Source organism: Oncorhynchus keta, chromosome 12 (genome assembly GCF_023373465.1).
Source record: "Oncorhynchus keta strain PuntledgeMale-10-30-2019 chromosome 12, Oket_V2, whole genome shotgun sequence".
In the NCBI taxonomy this organism is placed as follows: domain Eukaryota; kingdom Metazoa; phylum Chordata; class Actinopteri; order Salmoniformes; family Salmonidae; genus Oncorhynchus; species Oncorhynchus keta.
In genome coordinates, this window is record NC_068432.1 from 56,608,958 (window position 1) to 56,634,541 (window position 25,584).

Below are 25,584 nucleotides of genomic sequence, written 5' to 3' on the forward strand. Positions count from 1 at the left end.
TGAACAAATTTTCTCAGTGATGAATATCAATAAAACAAAAATGCGTTCAAGGCTCACAAACAAGCACTTAAATGACATTCTGAAAGTGACAGCTAGTCAGGACATGACACCTGGTGTTGATGCACTTGTACAGGCCAAAAGATGCCAAGTTTCAGGTACAAATACAAGTCCAGACTAGACTAACACCCTTAAAATGCTGCCTTAGATACTGTTTGCATTGAAAGAATACAGCTCTGTGAAGATGAATCCTTACTGTGGTGATTTAAAAAATGTGCACTTTAATGTTAGTCAGCAGCTTCAAAACAAAAGTTGTGTGATGGAATTCTACTGTTCATACAACTCCATAAATTTTCAGTATGTATTGTATGTGTATGTATGTTTCATGTATGAAGTTTACAGATTTACAGGACAGGCGAACACTTTCTTCATTACACATTTAAAATCACTCTCCTTAGTTTGTAAGGTGTACGCAGGGATTACATTTAGATTTTATATGCGTATGTGTAAGTGGTTTAAAATTCCTTTCTTTAAAAGTCTCATTTAATCTTAAAGTGCATTACTATATTTTTCAGTACCAATTAAAGTTTTGTGCCTTTGTACAATCAGTGGGATCAGTTGCAATGCATATTTGTGAATGATAAAAAGTAAATTGCACATTTGTCTAAGGAAATATGAGGTGTATGAGGTGTTTCATGAAATGTTTTGTAAAAGGATAGTTCATTAAATTTCAATATTTTCCTAATGTTCTTGTGCTTCTTTACACCAAAACAAAGGAAAGACATGATATTTTGGTTATTTATAGCAGAGTATGGTATAATTTTAATGGTCCGGCCCACTTGACATCTCCCTAGGCCGTATGTGGCCCACGATGCGAAATGAGTTTGACACCCCTGCTCTAACCACTAGGCTACCCTGCCACCTCTACACTCTAACCACTAGATTACCCTGCCGCCCCTCCACTCTAACCACGAGGCTACCCTGCCACCTCTAAACGTTGTTATCCTCTGACTCACTGACTGGAGCCCACCTGGGGCCCACCATACGGTGTTATCCTCTACCTCACTGACTGGAGCCCACCTGGGGCCCACCATACGGTGTTATCCTCTACCTCACTGACTGGAGCCCACCTGGGGCCCACCATACGGTGTTATCCTCTACCTCACTGACTGGAGCCCACCTGGAGCCCACCTGGGGCCCACCATACGGTGTTATCCTCTACCTCACTGACTGGAGCCCACCTGGGGCCCACCATACGGTGTTATCCTCTACCTCACTGACTGGAGCCCACCTGGGGCCCACCATACGGTGTTATCCTCTACCTCACTGACTGGAGCCCACCTGGGGCCCACCATACGGTGTTATCTCTACCTCACTAACTGGGGCCCACCATACGGTGTTATCCTCTAACTCACTGACTGGAGCCCACCTGGAGCCCACCTGGGGCCCACCATATGGTGTTACCCTCCACCTCACTGACTGGAGCCCACCTGGAGCCCACCTGGGGCCCACCATACGGTGTTATCCTCTACCTCACTGACTGGAGCCCACCTGGGGCCCACCATACGGTGTTACCCTCCACCCCACTGACTGGAGCCCACCTGGGGCCCACCATATGGTGTTACCCTCCACCCCACTGACTGGAGCCCACCTGGGGCCCACCATACGGTGTTATCCTCTACCTCACTGACTGGAGCCCACCTGGGGCCCACCATACGGTGTTATCCTCTACCTCACTGACTGGGGCCCACCATACGGTGTTACCCTCTACCTCACTGACTGGAGCCCACCTGGAGCCCACCTGGGGCCCACCATACGGTGTTATCCTCTACCTCACTGACTGGAGCCCACCTGGAGCCCACCTGGGGCCCACCATACGGTGTTATCCTCTACCTCACTGACTGGGGTCCACCATACGGTGTTACCCTCCACCTCACTGACTGGGGCCCACCTGGGGCCACCATACGGTGTTACCCTCCACCCCACTGACTAGAGCCCACCTGGGGCCCACCATACGGTGTTATCCTCTACCTAAACTGACTGAAGCCCACCTGGGGCCCACCATACGGTGTTATCCTCTACCCCACTGACTAGAGCCCACCTGGGGCCCACCATACGGTGTTATCCTCTACCTCACTGACTGGAGCCCACCAGGGGCCCACCATATGGTGTTATCCTCTACCTAAACTGACTGAAGCCCACCTGGGGCCCACCATACGGTGTTATCCTCTACCTAAACTGACTGAAGCCCACCTGGGGCCCACCATACGGTGTTATCCTCTACCTCACTGACTAGGGCCCACCATACGGTGTTATCCTCCACCCCACTGACTGGGGCCCACCATACGGTGTTATCCTCTACCTCACTGACTGAAGCCCACCTGGGGCCCACCATACGGTGTTACCTGAGCTTGTATGTATTCACCAGAGTCCACAATGAAATCCCCTTGAGATATGAATGATGTTGCACTGCCTAGGGGTTCCACTAGATGTCAACCATCAATATAAATTATAATGAGGCTTCTATGTTGTTGTGGGAGTGAATAGGAGCAGAATATATCAGATGTCCATCAAGCAGCCATTTTGTGATCGCCCTTTTTCCTCATGGTAGTCACTTGCGTTCCATTGCTCACGAAGACAAGAAGGAATACTCCAGTTGGAACTTCATTGAAGCTATATGTTAAAAACATCCTAATGATTGATTCTGTACTTGACCAGAATTAGCGTTTGGATATGTATACCAAACGCGCTAACAAAAGAAGGTATTTGGACATAAATAATGGACATTATCGAACAAAACAAACATTTATTGTGGACCTGGGATTCCTGGAGTGCTTCCTGATGTAGATCATCAAAGGTAAGGGAATATTTATCATGTCATTTCTTGTTTATGTTGACGCCATCTTTGTGGCTGTGGTGTTTTTTACTTTTGAGCGCCGTCTCAGATTATTGCATGCATTTCTTTTTCTGTGAAGTTTTTAAAAAATCTGACACAGCGGTTGCATTAAGGAGAGGTATATCTATAATTCAGTGTGTAAAACTTGTATTATCATCTACATTTATGAGTATTTCTGTTGAATCGATGTGGCTATGCAAAATCACTTGATGTTTTTGGAACTAGTGAATCTAACGTGCCAATGTAAACTCAGATTTTTTAAAATATAAATATGAACTTTATCAAACAAAACATGCATGTATTGTGTAACATGAAGTCCTATGAGTGTCATCTGATGAAGATAATTCAAGGTTAGTGATTCATTTTATCTTTTATTTCTGGTTTTTGTGAAGGCTATATTTGGCTGGAAAATGGCTGTGCTTATTGTGGTTTGGTAGTGACCTAACATAATCGTTTGTAGTGCTTTCACTGAAAAGCCTATTTGAAATCGGACACTTTGGTGGGATTAACAACCAGATTACCTTTAAAATGGTATGAGACACAAGTATGTTTTAGGAATTGTAATTATGAGATTTCTGTGGTTTGAATTTGGCGCCCTCTATTTTCACTGGTGGTTGTCATTTTTTCATTTTTTTATTTTTTATTTCACCTTTATTTAACCAGGTAGGCTAGTTGAGAACAAGTTCTCATTTGCAACTGCGACCTGGCCAAGATAAAGCATAGCAGTGTGAACAGACAACACAGAGTTACACATGGAGTAAACAATTAACAAGTCAATAACACAGAGAAAAAAGGGGAGTCTATATACAATGTGTGCAAAAGGCATGAGGAGGTAGGCGAATAATTACAATATTGCAGATTAACACTGGAGTGATAAATGATCAGATGGTCATGTACAGGTAGAGATATTGGTGTGCAAAAGAGCAGAAAAGTACATAAATAAAAACAGTGTAAAAACAGTATGGGAATGAGGTAGGTGAAAACGATGAATATGTAGCGAGGGCCAGCCGACTAGAGCATACAGGTCGCAGTGGTGGATGGTATAAGGTGCTTTAGTGACAAAACGGGTGGCACTGTGATAAACTGCATCCAGTTTGCTGAGTAGAGTGTTGGAAGCGATTTTGTAGATGACATCGCCAAAGTCGAGGATCTCGACATATCGATCCCGGTATCGGGATTGCAGCCATAACAGGTTTTATTTAAACAGTATCCGCAAACACCAGTCTCAACGTCAACAGTGAAGAGGCGACTCTGGGATGCTGGCCTTCTAGGCAGAGTTCCTCTGTCCAGTCTCTACGTCAACAGTGAAGAGGCAACTCTGGGATGCTGGCCTTCTAGGCAGAGTTCTTCTGTCCAGTCTCTACGTCAACAGTGAAGAGGCGACTCTGGGATGCTGGCCTTCTAGGCCGAGTTCTTCTGTCCAGTCTCTACGTCAACAGTGAAGAGGCAACTCTGGGATGCTGGCCTTCTAGGCAGCGTTCCTCTGTCCAGTCTCAACGTCAACAGTGAAGAGGCGACTCCGGGATGCTGGCCTTCTAGTCAGAGATCCTCTGTCCAGTCTCTACGTCAACAGTGAAGAGGAGACTCTGGGATGCTGGCCTTCTAGGCAGAGTTCTTCTGTCCAGTCTCTACGTCAACAGTGAAGAGGAGACTCTGGGATGCTGGCCTTCTAGGCAGAGTTCCTCTGTCCAGTCTCAACGTCAACAGTGAAGAGGCGACTCTGGGATGCTGGCCTTCTAGGCAGAGTTCCTCTGTCCAGTCTCTACGTCAACAGTGAAGAGGCGACTCTGGGATGCTGGCCTTCTAGGCAGAGTTCCTCTTTCCATTGTCTGTGTTCTTTTGCCCAACTTAATATTTTATTTTTATTGGCCAGTCTGAGATATGGCTTTTTATTTGCACCTCTGTTAGTTATGGACGATGTATGTGATGGGATCGTCAGCGGCAGTCCCTCACAGTCCAGACCTAAAGTGGTGGTGCATCTTCAATGCATAAGTCCTTCAATGCATAAGTCCTGAAAAAGTGTATAATATTGCAAGAGAACATTGTTGTTTGTTGCAAAAATTTTCACAACACCATACCTCAAGGTAGCTCCTCTACCTGCTTCATTCCTGACAAGAAAACTAACTGGAAGTTTGTTAGCTACATAGCTAACTTATATTAACCAGTAATATATGCCTGAACGTTTTAAAAACGTTGGCTGTCACATTGAGGCTTGATAGGGGGAATCAAGCCTAGCTAGCAAGCCCTACTGGCTGCTGGACAAATTAGCTAACATTCTTCATTCTAGTTACTAAGATAAATAAACATCTCAAATTAGCTACTCACTTTAGCGTTTGAGGTATTTTCTGAACAGCTTCTCACTTCTTTGTTTCTCCATTTGTCAGTTCGACTGAACAGCATTTACACACTCATTGCCAAAATTAAAAAATGACAGTTGGAACTCCACAAAAGTAAATACATAATTCGTAATAATCCAAATATTATATATGTCTGAAAGACATATGGATTCAGAATGTCAGGATACAATGCATTAAATTAAATTAAATTGTATTTGTCATGTGCGCCAAATACAACAGGTGTAAATCCTTACCGTGAAATGCTTACTTACAAGCTCTTAACAAACAATTGCTTATTATTATTATATATATTTTTTTTACCTTTTAATTAAGTAGGCAAGTTAGTTAAAGAACACATTCTTATTTACAATGACGGCCTGCCACGCCCTAACCCCGGATGACACTGACTCTGTACCGTAATACCCTGTATATAGCCTCCACATTGACTCTGTACCGTAATACCCTGTATATAGCCTCCACATTGACTCTGTACTGGTACCCCCTGTATATAGCCTCCACATTGACTCTGTACCGTAACACCCTGTATATAGCCTCCACATTGACTCTGTACCGTAACACCCTGTATATAGCCTCCACATTGACTCTGTACCGTAACACCCTGTATATAGCCTCCACATTGACTCTGTACCGGTACCCCTGTATATAGCCTCCACATTGACTCTGTACTGGTACCCCCTGTATATAGTCTCCACATTGACTCTGTACACCCTGTATATAGCCTCCACATTGACTCTGTACCGGTACCCCCTGTATATAGCCTCCACATTGACTCTGTACCGGTACACCCTGTATATAGCCTCCACATTGACTCTGTACTGGTACCCCCTGTATATAGTCTCCACATTGACTCTGTACACCCTGTATATAGCCTCCACATTGACTCTGTACCGGTACCCCCTGTATATAGCCTCCACATTGACTCTGTACCGGTACCTCCTGTATATAGCCTCCACATTGACTCTGTACCAGTACCCCCTGTATATAGCCTCCACATTGACTCTGTACCGGTACCCCCCTGTATATAGCCTCCACATTGACTCTGTACCGGTACCCCCCTGTATATAGCCTCCACATTGACTATGTACCGTTACCCCCCTGTATATAGCCTCCACATTGACTATGTACCGTAACCCCCTGTATATAGTCTCCACATTGACTCTGTACCGGTACCCCCCTGTATAAAGCCCCGCTATTGTTATGTTACTGCTGCTCTTTAGTTATTTATTATTCTTATCTCTAACTTTCTTTTTAGATATTTTCTTAAAACGGCATTGTTGGTTAAGGGCTTGTCAGTAACCATTTCCCTGTGAGGGCTACACCCTTTGTATTCTGCGCATGTGACAAATAGCATTGGATTTGATTTGAAAGGGCTGTGTGGAGCGCAATAGAGATTACGTCATCTGTGGATCTGTTGGGGCCGGTATTCGAATTGGAGTGGGTCTAGGGTTTCTGGGATAATGGTTTTGATGCGAGCCATGAAAGCACTTCCTGGCAAAAGAGGGTCGGTCGTCATTTAGGCATGTTACCTTGGTGTTACCTTGGTATATCACTGGCTGTTTAAGATGAGGGAGGAGGAGAATTAGCTGATCTGGGTGTAATCGTTAGTCCAACAGTTACAAACAAGTTTTTCTTGGACAAATGCAGGTATGTTTATCCCAGTTTTTGTTCATTTATCCAGGCTGCGTCGTGATTGGGAGTCCCATAGGGTGGCGCACAATCGTCCCAGCGTCGTCAGGGTTTGACCCGGCCGTCATTGTAAATAAGAACTTGTTATTAACTGACTTGCCTCGTTAAATAACAGTTAAATAAAAGTTGAAGAAAAAATAAATGTTTTTCAACAGAATCGGCGCAATTAACGCCCTCCAGAAGTTGTCATAATTACTGTGTAAGTCCATGGAAGGGGGGTGAGAACCATGAGACTCCTAGGTTTGGTATTGAAGTCAATGTACCCAGAGGAGGACGGAAGTTAGCTGTCCTCCGGCCACACCATGGTGCTACCCTACAGAGTGCTGCTGAGTCTACTGTAGACCTTCATTGCAAAACATGTGTTTTAATTAATTATTTAGTGACGTTAATATATTTAGTATAGTTTTATTTAAAAATAATAACTTTTAATGTTTCACTATTTTTATTTTTATGAAATTCACTGTTGAGGATGATTCTCCCCTTCCTCTTCTGAAGAGCCTCCCCTGGTGCACATACACAAAACACTAAATACAGAAATGGTCTTTATTTTGTACATTATCAAAAACATGATAAAAGACCCCTGATATGGACCCTTTTCGCCCAGCGGGAAAATAAGTTGATCCGTTGAGGCAAAAAAGGACAATATCTGAGGTAAATATAGAGACGGGAGGGGCCAGAAGAGTAATGTTTGGGAAAGATTTGGTGTGGTAAGAGGATCATAGCAGTGATATGTTATGTTTGGTGATTGTGTGGCTCTATACAAATTCGCCAGTCAAGACTAGGACTCGTTGTCTGTGCCCAGTGGGATGGCACGTCGAGGCCTGTTTGTTCAGATGAGTTAAAATGACAACTGACTGTAGGTCTGTAAGCTCTCACATAGCCTTAATATGAACTCCTGCAGAAGTAAGCAGTTCTATTACTGTAAAACTATACATCGAATGAAGTGATCTTTGACTAGGGAACAGGAGTGGAAAACTATGATTTCTTTCTTTCAGCATCTTAAGAGAATGTGAATGTGCAGGTAGATACCGTCCGTGCACAACACCTAAAACTGCTGACGGCAGTATGTGTTTAGTGTTTCTTTGAGGTTTGGTACGCCAACTGGTTTTGCGTGACAGTGTTGATGACCTCGGCACACTGTGGGCTGTCAGACTGCGCGGTGAATTAAATATCTTCTGACAACAGAGCCGAGCCGTGAGGGACTGGTGACATTCAGGAGGGAACCACAGCAGCTGGTGGAAAGGAGTCAAAACGTGTGTTTCAATGGCACCATTTTCCCTATTCACTACTTTTAATTAGTGCCCACGCGGCTCTAGCGGAAAGCGGTGTGTACTACGTAAGGAATAGAGTACATCCTGTCTTCTGTGCTGGTTTTGTTTCATGCCAATCGTCCTCAGTCTTCCTTTACATGCGACCCAAATGGAACCCTTTTAAATAGGGTGCCTATTCACCCATAGGGCTTTGGTTACAAGTAGTGCCCTATGTAAGGAATAGGGTGCCTATTCACCCATAGGGCTTTGGTTACAAGTAGTGCCCTATGTCAGGAATAGGGTGCCTATTCACCCATAGGGCTTTGGTTACAAGTAGTGCCCTATGTCAGGAATAGGGTGCCTATTCACCCATAGGGCTTTGGTTACAAGTAGTGCCCTATGTCAGGAATAGGGTGGCTTTGTCTTACTAGCATAGGAGTGATATGCAGCATAACATACAGTAGCTGCACCATTTCCTTATTGACCTCTATAGGAGTGATATGCAGCATAACATACAGTAGCTGCACCATTTCCTTATTGACCTCTATAGGAGTGATATGCAGCATAACATACAGTAGCTGCACCATTTCCTTATTGACCTCTATAGGAGCGATATGCAGCATAACATACAGTAGCTGCACCATTTCCTTATTGACCTCTATAGGAGCGATATGCAGCATAACATACAGTAGCTGCACCATTTCCTTATTGACCTCTATAGGAGTGATATGCAGCATAACATACAGTAGCTGCACCATTTCCTTATTGACCTCTATAGGAGTGATATGCAGCATAACATACAGTAGCTGCACCATTTCCTTATTGACCTCTATAGGAGTGATATGCAGCATAACATACAGTAGCTGCACCATTTCCTTATTGACCTCTATAGGAGTGATATGCAGCATAACATACAGTAGCTGCACCATTTCCTTATTGACCTCTATAGGAGTGATGCAGCATAACATACAGTAGCTGCACCATTTCCTTATTGACCTCTATAGGAGTGATATGCAGCATAACATACAGTAGCTGCACCATTTCCTTATTGACCTCTATAGGAGTGATATGCAGCATAACATACAGTAGCTGCACCATTTCCTTATTGACCTCTATAGGAGTGATATGCAGCATAACATACAGTAGCTGCACCATTTCCTTATTGACCTCTATAGGAGTGATATCCAGCATAACATACAGTAGCTGCACCTTTTCCTTATTGACCTCTATAGGAGCGATATGCAGCATAACATACAGCAGCTGCACCATTTCCTTATTGACCTCTATAGGAGTGATATGCAGCATAACATACAGTAGCTGCACCATTTCCTTATTGACCTCTATAGGAGTGATATGCAGCATAACATACAGTAGCTGCACCATTTCCTTATTGACCTCTATAGGAGTGATATGCAGCATAACATACAGTAGCTGCACCATTTCCTTATTGACCTCTATAGGAGTGATATGCAGCATAACATACAGTAGCTGCACCATTTCCTTATCGACCTCTATAGGAGTGATATGCAGCATAACATACAGTAGCTGCACCATTTCCTTATCGACCTCTATAGGAGAGATATGCAGCATAACATACAGTAGCTGCACCATTTCCTTATTGACCTCTATAGGAGTGATATGCAGCATAACATACAGTAGCTGCACCATTTCCTTATTGACCTCTATAGGAGTGATATCCAGCATAACATACAGTAGCTGCACCATTTCCTATTGACCTCTATAGGAGCGATATGCAGCATAACATACAGCAGCTGCACCATTTCCTTATTGACCTCTATAGGAGTGATATGCAGCATAACATACAGTAGCTGCACCATTTCCTTATTGACCTCTATAGGAGTGATATGCAGCATAACATACAGTAGCTGCACCATTTCCTTATTGACCTCTATAGGAGTGATATGCAGCATAACATACAGTAGCTGCACCATTTTTATTGACCTCTATAGGAGTGATATCCAGCATAACATACAGTAGCTGCACCATTTCCTTATTGACCTCTATAGGAGCGATATGCAGCATAACATACAGTAGCTGCACCATTTCCTTATTGACCTCTATAGGAGCGATATGCAGCATAACATACAGTAGCTGCACCATTTCCTTATTGACCTCTATAGGAGCGATATGCAGCATAACATACAGTAGCTGCACCATTTCCTTATTGACCTCTATAGGAGTGATATGCAGCATAACATACAGTAGCTGCACCATTTCCTTATTGACCTCTATAGGAGTGATATGCAGCATAACATACAGTAGCTGCACCATTTCCTTATTGACCTCTATAGGAGTGATATGCAGCATAACATACAGTAGCTGCACCATTTCCTTATTGACCTCTATAGGAGCGATATGCAGCATAACATACAGTAGCTGCACCATTTCCTTATTGACCTCTATAGGAGCGATATGCAGCATAACATACAGTAGCTGCACCATTTCCTTATTGACCTCTATAGGAGTGATATGCAGCATAACATACAGTAGCTGCACCATTTCCTTATTGACCTCTATAGGAGTGATATGCAGCATAACATACAGTAGCTGCACCATTTCTTATTGACCTCTATAGGAGTGATATCCAGCATAACATACAGTAGCTGCACCATTTCCTTATTGACCTTGTTCAAATGTGATTAAGTATTTGACCTGTGTGCTTTATTGACCTCTATAGGAGCGATATGCAGCATAACATAGTGACACCATTTCCTTATTGACCTTAAGAATTCTTCTCTCCTTGTCCCCATGGCAACCTCTGTTCTGTTTGGTCAGGGTCAGAGGAACAAACAACGCGTAACAGGATTGTTACAGGATGATTCCCAAATGGCACCCTATTGCCTGTATAGTGCACTATGTGGAATAGGGTGAACTTTAGAATGTATCATAGGTTTAAGTGTTTCATTTGTTTGGGGGCAGAATTGTGTGAGGTGTTATATGTTGTTGGAGGATTAGATTGGAAAATGCTGCCCTCATCAATCTGCCAACCGAGGCGGCCGCCCGGGAAGCCCTGATCCTGTCTAATGGGTGGGCCAGCCCTGATCCTGCCTAATGGGTGGGCCAGCCCTGATCCTGTCTAATGGGTGGGCCAGCCCTGATCCTGCCTAATGGGTGGGCCAGCCCTGATCCTGTCTAATGGGTGGGCCAGCCCTGATCCTGCCTAATGGGTGGGCCAGCCCTGATCCTGTCTAATGGGTGGGCCAGCCCTGATCCTGCCTAATGGGTGGGCCAGCCCTGATCCTGTCTAATGGGTGGGCCAGCCCTGATCCTGTCTAATGGGTGGGCCAGCCCTGATCCTGTCTAATGGGTGGGCCAGCCCTGATCCTGTCTAATGGGTGGGCCAGCCCTGATCCTGCCTAATGGGTGGGCCAGCCCTGATCCTGTCTAATGGGTGGGCCAGCCCTGATCCTGTCTAATGGGTGGGCCAGCCCCTGATCCTGCCTAATGGGTGGGCCAGCCCTGATCCTGTCTAATGGGTGGGCCAGCCCTGATCCTGTCTAATGGGTGGGCCAGCCCTGATCCTGCCTAATGGGTGGGCCAGCCCTGATCCTGTCTAATGGGTGGGCCAGCCCTGATCCTGTCTAATGGGTGGGCCAGCCCTGATCCTGCCTAATGGGTGGGCCAGCCCTGATCCTGCCTAATGGGTGGGCCAGCCCTGATCCTGTCTAATGGGTGGGCCAGCCCCTGATCCTGCCTAATGGGTGGGCCAGCCCTGATCCTGTCTAATGGGTGGGCCAGCCCTGATCCTGTCTAATGGGTGGGCCAGCCCTGATCCTGTCTAATGGGTGGGCCAGCCCTGATCCTGTCTAATGGGTGGGCCAGCCCCTGATCCTGCCTAATGGGTGGGCCAGCCCTGATCCTGTCTAATGGGTGGGCCAGCCCTGATCCTGTCTAATGGGTGGGCCAGCCCTGATCCTGCCTAATGGGTGGGCCAGCCCTGATCCTGTCTAATGGGTGGGCCAGCCCTGATCCTGTCTAATGGGTGGGCCAGCCCTGATCCTGTCTAATGGGTGGGCCAGCCCTGATCCTGTCTAATGGGTGGGCCAGCCCTGAACCTGCCTAATGGGTGGGCCAGCCCTGATCCTGTCTAATGGGTGGGCCAGCCCTGATCCTGTCTAATGGGTGGGCCAGCCCTGATCCTGCCTAATGGGTGGGCCAGCCCTGATCCTGTCTAATGGGTGGGCCAGCCCTGATCCTGTCTAATGGGTGGGCCAGCCCTGATCCTGTCTAATGGGTGGGCCAGCCCTGATCCTGTCTAATGGGTGGGCCAGCCCTGATCCTGTCTAATGGGTGGGCCAGCCCTGATCCTGTCTAATGGGTGGGCCAGCCCTGAACCTGTCTAATGGGCGGGCCAGCCCTGATCCTGTCTAATGGGCGGGCCAGCCCTGATCCTGTCTAATGGGTGGGCCAGCCCTGATCCTGTCTAATGGGTGGGCCAGCCCTGATCCTGCCTAATGGGTGGGTCAGCCCTGATCCTGTCTAATGGGTGGGCCAGCCCTGATCCTGTCTAATGGGTGGGCCAGCCCTGATCCTGTCTAATGGGTGGGCCAGCCCTGATCCTGTCTAATGGGTGGGCCAGCCCTGATCCTGCCTAATGGGTGGGCCAGCCCTGATCCTGTCTAATGGGTGGGCCAGCCCTGATCCTGTCTAATGGGTGGGCCAGCCCTGATCCTGTCTAATGGGTGGGCCAGCCCTGAACCTGCCTAATGGGTGGGCCAGCCCTGATCCTGTCTAATGGGTGGGCCAGCCCTGATCCTGTCTAATGGGTGGGCCAGCCCTGATCCTGCCTAATGGGTGGGCCAGCCCTGATCCTGTCTAATGGGTGGGCCAGCCCTGATCCTGTCTAATGGGTGGGCCAGCCCTGATCCTGTCTAATGGGTGGGCCAGCCCCTGATCCTGCCTAATGGGTGGGCCAGCCCTGATCCTGTCTAATGGGTGGGCCAGCCCTGATCCTGTCTAATGGGTGGGCCAGCCCTGATCCTGTCTAATGGGTGGGCCAGCCCTGATCCTGTCTAATGGGTGGGCCAGCCCTGAACCTGTCTAATGGGTGGGCCAGCCCTGATCCTGTCTAATGGGTGGGCCAGCCCTGATCCTGTCTAATGGGTGGGCCAGCCCTGATCCTGCCTAATGGGTGGGCCAGCCCTGATCCTGTCTAATGGGTGGGCCAGCCCTGATCCTGCCTAATGGGTGGGCCAGCCCTGATCCTGCCTAATGGGTGGGCCAGCCCTGATCCTGTCTAATGGGCGGGCCAGCCCTGATCCTGCCTAATGGGCGGGCCAGCCCTGATCCTGCCTAATGGGCGGGCCAGCCCTGAACCTGCCTAATGGGCGGGCCAGCCCTGATCCTGCCTAATGGGCGGGCCAGCCCTGATCCTGCCTAATGGGCGGGCCAGCCCTGATCCTGCCTAATGGGCGGGCCAGCCCTGATCCTGCCTAATGGGCGGGCCAGCCCTGATCCTGCCTAATGGGCGGGCCAGCCCTGATCCTGCCTAATGGGCGGGCCAGCCCTGAACCTGCCTAATGGGCGGGCCAGCCCTGATCCTGCCTAATGGGCGGGCCAGCCCTGATCCTGCCTAATGGGCGGGCCAGCCCTGATCCTGCCTAATGGGCGGGCCAGCCCTGATCCTGCCTAATGGGCGGGCCAGCCATGATCCTGTCTAATGGGCGGGCCAGCCCTGATCCTGCCTAATGGGTGGGCCAGCCATGATCCTGTCTAATGGGTGGGCCAGCCCTGAACCTGTCTAATGGGTGGGCCAGCCCTGATCCTGTCTAATGGGTGGGCCAGCCCTGATCCTGTCTAATGGGTGGGCCAGCCATGATCCTGTCTAATGGGTGGGCCAGCCCTGAACCTGTCTAATGGGTGGGACAGCCCTGAACCTGTCTAATGGGTGGGCGAGCCCTGATCCTGTCTAATGGGTGGCCCAGCCCTGATCCTGTCTAATGGGTGGGCCAGCCCTGATCCTGTCTAATGGGTGGGCCAGCCCTGATCCTGTCTAATGGGTGGCCCAGCCCTGATCCTGTCTAATGGGCGGGCCAGCCCTGATCCTGTCTAATGGGCGGGCCAGCCCTGATCCTGTCTAATGGGCGGGCCAGCCCTGATCCTGCCTAATGGGCGGGCCAGCCCTGATCCTGCCTAATGGGCGGGCCAGCCCTGATCCTGCCTAATGGGCGGGCCAGCCCTGAACCTGCCTAATGGGCGGGCCAGCCCTGAACCTGCCTAATGGGCGGGCCAGCCATGATCCTGCCTAATGGGCGGGCCAGCCCTGATCCTGCCTAATGGGCGGGCCAGCCATGATCCTGCCTAATGGGCGGGCCAGCCATGATCCTGCCTAATGGGCGGGCCAGCCATGATCCTGCCTAATGGGCGGGCCAGCCATGATCCTGCCTAATGGGCGGGCCAGCCATGATCCTGCCTAATGTGCGGGCCAGCCATGATCCTGCCTAATGTGCGGGCCAGCCCTGATCCTGCCTAATGGGCGGGCCAGCCCTGATCCTGCCTAATGGGCGGGCCAGCCCTGATCCTGCCTAATGGGCGGGCCAGCCCTGATCCTGCCTAATGGGCGGGCCAGCCCTGATCCTGCCTAATGGGTGGGCCTGATCCTGCCTAATGGGCGGGCCAGCCCTGATCCTGCCTAATGGGCGGGCCAGCCCTGATCCTGCCTAATGGGCGGGCCAGCCCTGATCCCTGGGCCTGATCCTGCCTGATGGGCGGGCCAGCCCTGATCCTGCCTAATGGGCGTCCCTGATCCTGCCTAATGGGCGTCCCTGATCCTGCCTAATGGGCGTCCCTGATCCTGCCTAATGGGCGTCCCTGATCCTGCCTAATGGGCGTCCCTGATCCTGCCTAATGGGCAGAACGACCCTGATCCTGCCTAATGGGCCTCCCTGATCCTGCCTAATGGGCAGAACGACCCTGATCCTTTCTAATTGTGCGGCCTGGCCCTGATACTGCCTAATGGGCAGAACAACCCTGATCCTTCCTGATGGGTGAGGCCGATCCTTCCTTATGGGTGAGGCTGATCCTTCCTGATGGGTGATTCTGATCCTTCCTGATGGGTGATTCTGATCCTTCCTGATGGGTGAGGCTGATCCTTCCTGATGGGTGAGGCTGATCCTTCCTGATGGGTGATTCTGATCCTTCCTGATGGGTGAGGCTGATCCTTCCTGATGGGTGATTCTGATCCTTCCTGATGGGTGATTCTGATCCTTCCTGATGGGTGATTCTGATCCTTCCTGATGGGTGAGGCTGATCCTTCCTGATGGGTGAGGCTGATCCTTCCTGATGGGTGAGGCTGATCCTTCCTGATGGGTGAGGCTGATCCTTCCTGATGGGTGATTCTGATCCTTCCTGATGGGTGAGGCTGATCCTTCCTGATGGGTGAGGCTGATCCTTCCTGATGGGTGAGGCTGATCCTTCCTGATGGGTGAGGCTGATCCTTCCTGATGGGTGAGGCTGATCCTTCCTGATGGGTGATTCTGATCCTTCCTGATGGGTGAGGCTGATCCTTCCTGATGGGTGAGGCTGATCCTTCCTGATGGGTGAGGCTGATCCTTCCTGATGGGTGATTCTGATCCTTCCTGATGGGTGAGGCTGATCCTTCCTGATGGGTGAGGCTGATCCTTCCTGATGGGTGAGGCTGATCCTTCCTGATGGGTGATTCTGATCCTTCCTGATGGGTGAGGCCGATCCTAACAGTAGATCCAGATGTCCAGTGTTGATATCATCCCCCTGAAGTCATTAGCTCTCATTTATCCAAACCCTCTTGTTTTCTTTCTTCTGTCAATTTAATTAGCTATTATATATTATATTTCACAAGAGACACAAGAGAGGAACGTTTTATTGGAGTAGGACTCTCAAAGGATTGAGCTAATTAATGAAACAAATTAAAGTATTTTATCTCAAAGAAGGACAAAGGACTTATTTCCCCCCTTCCTGGAACAAAGTGTCCAACTTCAATCACCTTAAAGCTATTCAGCGTGGTCTGGGGTAATGGTATAGTAACGATAGATCTCACTGTGGCACAGTAAGTTGTCGCCTTTGAACGTATGTGATTGTCTGGACAGGTGTGGGCCATCTAAGGTATCTAGTGTGGAATAGAGCAGGCGGTACATTATGCCAGCCAAGCCTCAGGGCTTCACATGCAATTGATCAGGGAAATAACGGGGCATTGTCAACAACAGATTAACTGCATTAAAAACACAAAGCTGTAAGTGTCAAGGATGCAGGTCTGAAGCAAGAAAACAAAGGATATTCACACGAGCACCATAATGCCTACTCTACCCATGCTCTAGCAAGGTTTTCCAGCACACAGCTTTGACCTGCTACAGTAGCTATGCTGTTCTAGTGTACTTCAATAATAATGTCAGACAGACAGACAGACAGACAGACAGACAGACAGACAGACAGACAGACATGTGTGGTCAGAGTGAAGCCAGGCTAATGGGACAGAAAGAGTTTCAGGTATCCTGACTAAGTGCCATTTAAATGACATTTTTTTTCTCCACAATTTACAGATGAGCATTTCATTAATGCTTGACATAGTGCATTATCAAACTGAGTGAAAGAAATATAATACCAAAGGCTCTTTTTTTGCTGCCGGGGCTCCTGAATCTCCTGGTTTCAGAGGGAGGTCATTGTGATGAAGGTCATTGACCACATCAGGTTTTTAATGTGAAATGAGAGTGGAGCTTTTTCCTTCCTAAAGTTGCAGAGGAAGAGTAAGAGAAGAACACACCGTGAGTCTCTGTCCCTACCAGGCACTTCTGGAGGATGCAACACTAGCTGTGCCGACAGAACCCGACAGCTCCTACCTCCAGCTCCTGATTCCATCTGCTACCTCCAGCTCCTGATTCCATCTGCTACCTCCAGCTCCCCTCCATCTGCTACCTCCAGCTCCTGATTCCATCTGCTACCTCCAGCTCCCATCTCCATCTGCTACCTCCAGCTCCCACCTCCATCTGCTACCTCCAGCTCCCCTCTCCATCTGCTACCTCCAGCTCCCATCTCCATCTGCTACCTCCAGCTCCCATCTCCATCTGCTACCTCCAGCTCCCATCTACATCTGCTACACCTCCAATTCCCACCTCCAGCTCCTACCCCCATCTGCTACCTCCAGCTCCTACCTCCAGCTCCTACCTCCAGCTGCTACCTCCAGCTCCCACCTCCATCTGCTACCTCCAGCTCCCACCTCCATCTGCTACCTCCAGCTCCCATCTCCATCTGCTACCTCCAGTTCCCTTCGATCTGCTACACCTCCAGCTCCCACCTCCAGCTCCCATCTCCATCTGCTACCTCCAGCTCCCATCTCCATCTGCTACCTCCAGCTCCTACCCCCATCTGCTACCTCCAGCTCCTACCCCCATCTGCTACCTCCAGCTCCTACCTCCATCTGCTACCTCCAGCTCCCACCTCCATCTGCTACCTCCAGTTCCTACCTCCAACTCCTACTCCCAGCTCCCACCTCCATCTGCTACCTCCAGCTCCTACCCCCATCTACTACCTCCAGCTCCTACCTCCAGCTCCTACCTCCAGCTGCTACCTCCAGCTGCTACCTCCAGCTCCCACCTCCATCTGCTACCTCCAGCTCCTACCCCCATCTGCTACCTCCAGCTCCTACCCCCATCTGCTACCTCCAGCTCCTACCCCCATCTGCTACCTCCAGCTCCTACCCCCATCTGCTACCTCCAGTTCCCTTCGATCTGCTACACCTCCAATTCCCACCTCCATCTCCATCTGCTACCTCCAGCTCCCACCTCCATCTGCTACCTCCATCTGCTACCTCCAGCTCCTTCCTCCATCTGCTACCTCCAGCTCCCACCTCCATCTGCTACCTCCATCTGCTACCTCCAGGTCCCATCTCCATCTGCTACCTCCAGCTCCCATCTCCAGCTCCTACCTCCAACTGTTACATCCAGCTCCTTCCTCCAGTTCCTACATCCAGTTCCTACATCCAGCTCCTACCTCCATCTGCTACCTCCAGCTCCTACCTCCAGCTCCTTCCTCCAGCTCCTACCTCCAGCTCCTACCTCCAGCTGCTACCTCCAGCTCCTTCCTCCAGCTCCTTCCTCCAGCTCCTACCTCCAGCTCCTACCTCCAGCTCCTTCCTCCAGCTCCTTCTTCCAGCTCCTTCCTCCAGCTCCTTCCTCCGGCTCCTACCTCTGTCTCCTACCTCCTGTCTCCTACCTCTGTCTCCTACCTCTGTCTCCTACCTCCTGTCTCCTACCTCCTGTCTCCTACCTCTGTCTCCTACCCCAAGCTCCCACCTCTCCATCCCCACTACTTCCTTTGTCCCCATCCCCACTGCTGTGTTTGTCTCAGCCACTAGAAAGCTGGCTTCATCTCTGGGGATATCTCATCACAAGCAGCCAGGGTTTGAAGCTGGAGGCTGGAGCAGCTCTCCCATCCCAACAGGCAGTGAGACTGGGTCTGACATGAACAGAGACAGAGAGAGTTAGAGGCAGGATCTGAAGATCCCTGGCACCAGCCAGCGGTATCATGTGTCAGTTAAAAGGCCTGGCCATCTGGAGACTGTGTTGATACAGTGTTTGGTATTTTATTAGGATCCCCATTAGCTGTTGCGAAAGCAGCAGCTACTCTTCCTGTGGTCCACACGGAACATGAAACATGACATAATATAGAACATTAATAGACAAGAACAGCTCAAGGACAGAACTACATACATTTAAAAATGGCACACATAGCGGCACACACATTTGGGATTTTCAACATATGAATATTTCTCACAAAGAGAAGAAGTGATGCAGTCAGTCTCTCCTCAACTCTGAGCCAAGAGAGACTGGGCATGCATAGTATTTATATCAGCCCTCTGATTACAAACACAAGCAAGACATGCCACTCTGTTCTGGGCCAGCTGCAGCTTAACTAGGTCTTTCATTGCAGCACATGACTGGACAATAATCAAGGTAAGATACAACTAGAGCCTGCATGACTTGCTTTGTGTGGTGTGCTGTCAAAAAAGCAGAGCACCTCTTTTTTTACGGACAGATCTCTCCCCGTCTTTACAACCATAAAATCTACAGTTTTGACCATGACAGTTCACAATCTAAGGTAACACCAAGTAATTTAGTCTTCTCAACTTGTTCAACAGCCACACCATTCATTACCAGATTCAGCTGAGGTCTAGCTTAGGGAATGATTTGTCCCAAATACAATGCTCTTAGTTTTAGAGATGTTCAGGTCAGGACCAGTTTATTACTGACCATCTTGAACGAGGGTAACTTCAAGTGTACTGTCAGAGGAGCGTGACCAGAAAGCTACAGTTTGTTTTCCTCCTGTATTGAACACAGATCATCCCGTCTTCAATTTTATCGATTATTCACCTTACAAACTACCTAAAGTTGTATTACAAAAGTAGTTTGAAATGTTTTGGCAAAGTTTAAATCAAATCAAATCACATCAAATCAAATTTTATTTGTCACATACACATGGTTAGCAGATGTTAATGCGAGTGTAGCGAAATGCTTGTGCTTCTAGTTCCGACAATGCAGTGTCGTTGTTGGTAATCAAAACCGTCTCGTCATTGTTGGTAATCAAGCCTACCACTGTTGTGTCGTCCGCAAACTTGATGATTGAGTTGGAGGCGTGCGTGGCCACGCAGTCATGGGTGAACAGGGAGTACAGGAGAGGGCTCAGAACGCACCCTTGTGGGGCCCCCGTGTTGAGGATCAGCGGGGTGGAGATGTTGTTGCCTACCCTCACCACCTGGGGGCGGCCCATCAGGAAGTCCAGTACCCAGTTGCACAGGGCGGGGTCGAGACCCAGGGTCTCGAGCTTGATGACGAGCTTGGAGGGTACTATGGTGTTGAATGCCGAGCTGTAGTCGATGAACAGCATTCTCACATAGGTATTCCTCTTGTCCAGGTGGGTTAGGCCAGTGTGCAGTGTGGTTGAGATTGCATCGTCTGTGGACCTATTTGGGCGGTAAGCAAATTGGAGTGGGTCTAGGGTGTCAGGTAGGGTGGAGGTGATATGGTCCTTGACTAGTCTCTCAAAGCACTTCATGATGACGGAAGTGAGTGCTATGGGGCGGTAGTCGTTTAGCTCAGTTACCTTAGCTTTCTTGGGAACAGGAACAATAGTGGCCCTCTTGAAGCATGTGGGAACAGCAGACTGGTATAGGGATTGATTGAATATGTCCGTAAACACACCGGCCAGCTGGTCTGCGCATGCTCTGAGGCTGCGGCTGGGGATGCCGTCTGGGCCTGCAGCCTTGCGAGGGTTAACACGTTTAAATGTCTTACTCACCTCGGCTTCAGTGAAGGAGAGACCGCATGTTTTCGTTGCAGGCCATGTCAGTGGCACTGTATTGTCCTCAAAGCGGGCAAAAAAGTAATTTAGTCTGCCTGGGAGCAAGACATCCTGGTCCGTGACTGGGCTGGGTTTCTTCTTGTAGTCCGTGATTGACTGTAGACCCTGCCACATGCCTCTTGTGTCTGAGCCGTTGAATTGAGATTCTACTTTGTCTCTGTACTGACGCTTAGCTTGTTTAATAGCCTTGCAGAGGGAATAGCTGCACTGTTTGTATTCGGTCATGTTGCCAGACACCTTGCCCTGATTAAAAGCAGTGGTTCGCGCTTTCAGTTTCACGCGAATGCTGCCATCAATCCACGGTTAGGGAATGTTTTTATCGTTGCTATGGGAACGACATCTTCAACGCACGTTCTAATGAACTCGCACACCGAATCAGCGTATTCGTCAATATTTTTATCTGACGCAGTACGAAACATGTCCCAGTCCACGTGATGGAAGCAGTCTTGGAGTGTGGAGTCAGCTTGGTCTGACCAGCGTTGGACAGACCTCAGCGTGGGAGCCTCTTGTTTAAGTTTCTGCCTGTAGGCAGGGATCAACAAAATGGAGTCGTGGTCAGCTTTTCCGAAAGGGGGGCAGGGCCTTATATGCGTCGCGGAAGTTAGAGTAACAATGATCCAAGGTTTTACCACCCCTGGTTGCGCAATCGATATGCTGATCAAATTTAGGGAGTCTTGTTTTCAGATTAGCTTTGTTAAAATCCACAGCTACAATGAATGCAGCCTCCGGATAAATGGTTTCCAGTTTGCAAAGAGTCAAATAAAGTTCGTTCAGAGCCATCAATGTGTCTGCTTGGGGGGGGATATATACGGCTGTGATTATAATCGAAGAGAATTCTCTTGGAAGATAATGCGGTCTACATTTGATTGTGAGGAATTCTAAATCCGGTGAACAGAAGGATTTGAGTTCCTGTATGTTTCCTTCATCACACCATGTCTCGTTAGTCATGAGGCATACGCCCCCGCCCCTCTTCTTACCAGAAAGATGTTTGTTTCTGTCGGCGCGATGCGTGGAGAAACCCGTTGGCTGCACCGCATCGGATAGCGTCTTCCCAGTAAGCCATGTTTCCGTGAAGCAGAGAACGTTGCAGTCTCTGATGTCCCTCTGGAATGCTACCCTTGCTCGGATTTCATCAACCTTGTTGTCAAGAGACTGGACATTGGCAAGAAGAATGCTGGGGAGTGGTGCGCGATGTGCCCTTGTCCGGAGTCTGACCAGAAGACCGCTACGTTTCCCTCTTTTTCGGAGTCGTTTTCTTGGGTCGCTGCATGCGATCCATTCCGTTGTCCTGTTTGTAAGGCAGAACACAGGATCCGCATCGCGGAAAACATATTCTTGGTCGTACTGATGGTGAGTTGACGTTGATCTTATATTCAGTAGTTCTTCTCGACTGTATGTAATGAAACCTAAGATGACCTGGGCTACTAATGTAAGAAATAACACGTAACACGTTTCCAGGTTTGAGATATTTTGTCGTTGCACAAGTTGGAACCTGTGTTTTTCTGGATCAAACGCTCCAAATAAATGGACATTTGGAGATATTATATATATTGACTGGAACAAAAGGACCAATTGTGATGTTTATGTGACATATTGGAGTGCCAACAAAAGAAGCTCATCAAAGGTAAGGTATGAATTCTATTTTTATTTCTGCGTTTTGTGTCGCACCTGCAGGATTGAAATATGCTTTTCTCTCTTTGTTTACGGAGGTGCTATCCTCAGATAAGCCCTTTTGAAATCTGACATGTTGGCTGGATTCACAACAGGTGTAGCTTTAATTTGGTATCTTACATGATTTCATGAAAGTTTGATTTTTATAGTAATTTATTTGAATTTGGCGCTATGCATTTTCACTGGCTTTTGGCCAGGTGGGACGCTACCGTCTACCTATGTTAGAGAGGTTAAAATGTTGTGGTCATTGGGTTAAAATACAGTCAATCAACGAAACAGCGGGCAAATCATTGGTGCACAATGATGTCATTACTTGTTGTCTTCAAATCGGTTTCTTTCAGTCAATACGTCCCACGAAATGACCCATCAGTTTGGTTGTGTTACAAACAAACCAGTTGATTGCAATGAAATCAAACATGACTGGAACAGTCACGTCCTGTGTGTGTATTTACATCGAATGTGTCGTTGAAAATGTAATGAGACTGAATTCACGACACAAACGGTTCACAAAATGTTTCGTGTTAGGCTCTAAAAATGGATTTGATCAAACGATAGACCATTCATTGTGTAACAATGAGCATTGGGATTGCAAACAGACGAAGATCGTCAAAGGAAAATTATTTATTTTATTGCAGTTTGTGATTTTGTTACACCTGTGCTGGTTGAAATAGTTGTTTTTTATGGGGCTCTATCCTCAGATAATCGCATCGTATTCTTTCGCAGTAAATCCTGTTTTAAATCTGACAACACAGTTGGATTAGCAAGATTCTAGGCTTTCGAACCACGTGAGACACTTGTATTTTCATGAATGTTTAATATGACTATTTATGTAGTGATCACCGTATGTTGTCTAATTTCATCCCGCTACCGGGTTCACCGAGAGGTTAAAGAAAACCTGAGAAAGATGGCTATGAATCCACAATATGGCAGAGGCTGAAAAGCCATAAAACATTAGTTTTTTCAACAACAGGTTATGGTCAATAATATCAAAGGCTGCACTGAAATCTAACAGTACAGATCTCACAATCTTATTATCAATTTCTTTCAATCAGTCATTTGTGTAATCAGTGCAGTACATGTTGAGTGCCCGTCTCTATAAGCATGCTGAAAGCCTGTTGTTAATTTGTTTACAGCGAAATAGCATTGTATTTGTTCATACACAATTGCTACAACACTTTACTAAGAGCTGGCAGCAAGCTGATTGTTCTGCTTTGCCACTCTTGGGTAGAGGAATTACTTTGGCTTCCCTCCAGGCCAGAGACGAACACCTTCCTCTAGATTAAAGATATGACAGATAGGAGTGGCTATAGAGTCAGCTACAGTTTTTATTTAAAAAATAAATATTTTAACAAGGCAAGTCAGTTAAGTAAAAATTCTTATTTTACAACGACAGCCTACCCCGGCCAAACCTGGACGACGCTGGCCCCTATGGGCGCACAATTGGCCAGGCTTCATGTGAAGAATCTGCAATTCCATCCGCAACAATGTTGTTCTGCTTCGATTGTCCCTCGAGATAATCTGAATTCTCTGTCATCGTTAACATGGATTCACACACAGAACTGATGTCCTCTCTCAATGACTTACAGATCGCTGTCATCTTGTCGTTCTCCTGATTAAATTCATCCTTCTGAGCCTGGGAGAACTACATACAGTTCTTCTGGTCCTTGACCTCTCTGGTCATCAAATCAAAAATCAAATTAAATGTGTTTGTCAAGTGTGCCGAATACAACAGGCGTAGGTAGACCTTACAATAAAATGCTTACTTACAAGCCCTTAACCTACAGGTAGACCTTACAATAAAATGCTTACTTACAAGCCCTTAACCTACAGGTAGACCTTACCATGAAATGCTGACTTACAAGCCCTTAACCTACAGGTAGACCTTACAATAAAATGCTTACTTACAAGCCCTTAACCTACAGGTAGACCTTACAATAAAATGCTTACTTACAAGCCCTTAACCTACAGGTAGACCTTACCATGAAATGCTTACTTACAAGCCCTTAACAGGTAGACCTTACCATGAAATGCTGACTTACAAGCCCTTAACCTACAGGTAGACCTTACAATAAAATGCTTACTTACACGCCCTTAACCTACAGGTAGACCTTACCATGAAATGCTGACTTACAAGCACTTAACCTACAGGTAGACCTTACCATGAAATGCTGACTTACAAGCCCTTAACCTACAGGTAGACCTTACAATAAAATGCTTACTTACAAGCCCTTAACCTACAGGTAGACCTTACAATAAAATGCTTACTTACAAGCCCTTAACCTACAGGTAGACCTTACAATAAAATGCTTACTTACAAGCCCTTAACCCCTTAACCTACAGGTAGACCTTACAATAAAATGCTTACTTACAAGCCCTTAACCTACAGGTAGACCTTACCATGAAATGCTTACTTACAAGCCCTTAACCTCCAGATAGACCTTACAATAAAATGCTTACTTACAAGCCCTTAACCTACAGGTAGACCTTACAATAAAATGCTGACTTACAAGCCCTTAACCTCCAGGTAGACCTTACAATAAAATGCTGACTTACAAGCCCTTAACCTACAGGTAGACCTTACCACGCTTGGTGTTCTGGTACAGCTTGGTGTTCTGGTACTGCTTGGTGTTCTGGTACTGCTTGGTGTTCCGGTACCGCTTGGTGTTCTGGTACCGCTTGGTGTTCCGGTACCGCTTGGTGTTTTGGTACCGCTTGGTGTTCTGGTACCGCTTGGTGTTCTGGTACTGCTTGGTGTTCTGGTACCACTTGGTGTTCCGGTACCGCTTGGTGTTTTGGTACCGCTTGGTGTTCCGGTACCGCTTGGTGTTTTGGTACCGCTTGGTGTTCTGGTACCGCTTGGTGTTCTGGTACCGCTTGGTGTTCTGGTACTGCTTGGTGTTCTGGTACAGCTTGGTGTTCCGGTACCGCTTTGGTGTTCCGATACCGCTTGGTGTTCGGTACCGCTTGGTGTTTTGGTACCGCTTGGTGTTCCGGTACCGCTTGGTGTTTTGGTACCGCTTGGTGTTCCGGTACCGCTTGGTGTTCTGGTACCGCTTGGTGTTCCGGTACCGCTTGGTGTTTTGGTACCGCTTGGTGTTCTGGTACCGCTTGGTGTTCTGGTACCGCTTGGTGTTCTGGTACTGCTTGGTGTTCTGGTACCACTTGGTGTTCCGGTACCGCTTGGTGTTTTGGTACCGCTTGGTGTTCCGGTACCGCTTGGTGTTTTGGTACCGCTTGGTGTTCCGGTACCGCTTGGTGTTCTGGTACCGCTTGGTGTTCCGGGACCGCTTGCCGTGGCATGCCATGCAGGCCCACCTTACACCCGTAAGTCTCTGTAGTTCTCTGGGCTGCTGCTGTGGATACAGCAAGACACTTGAGA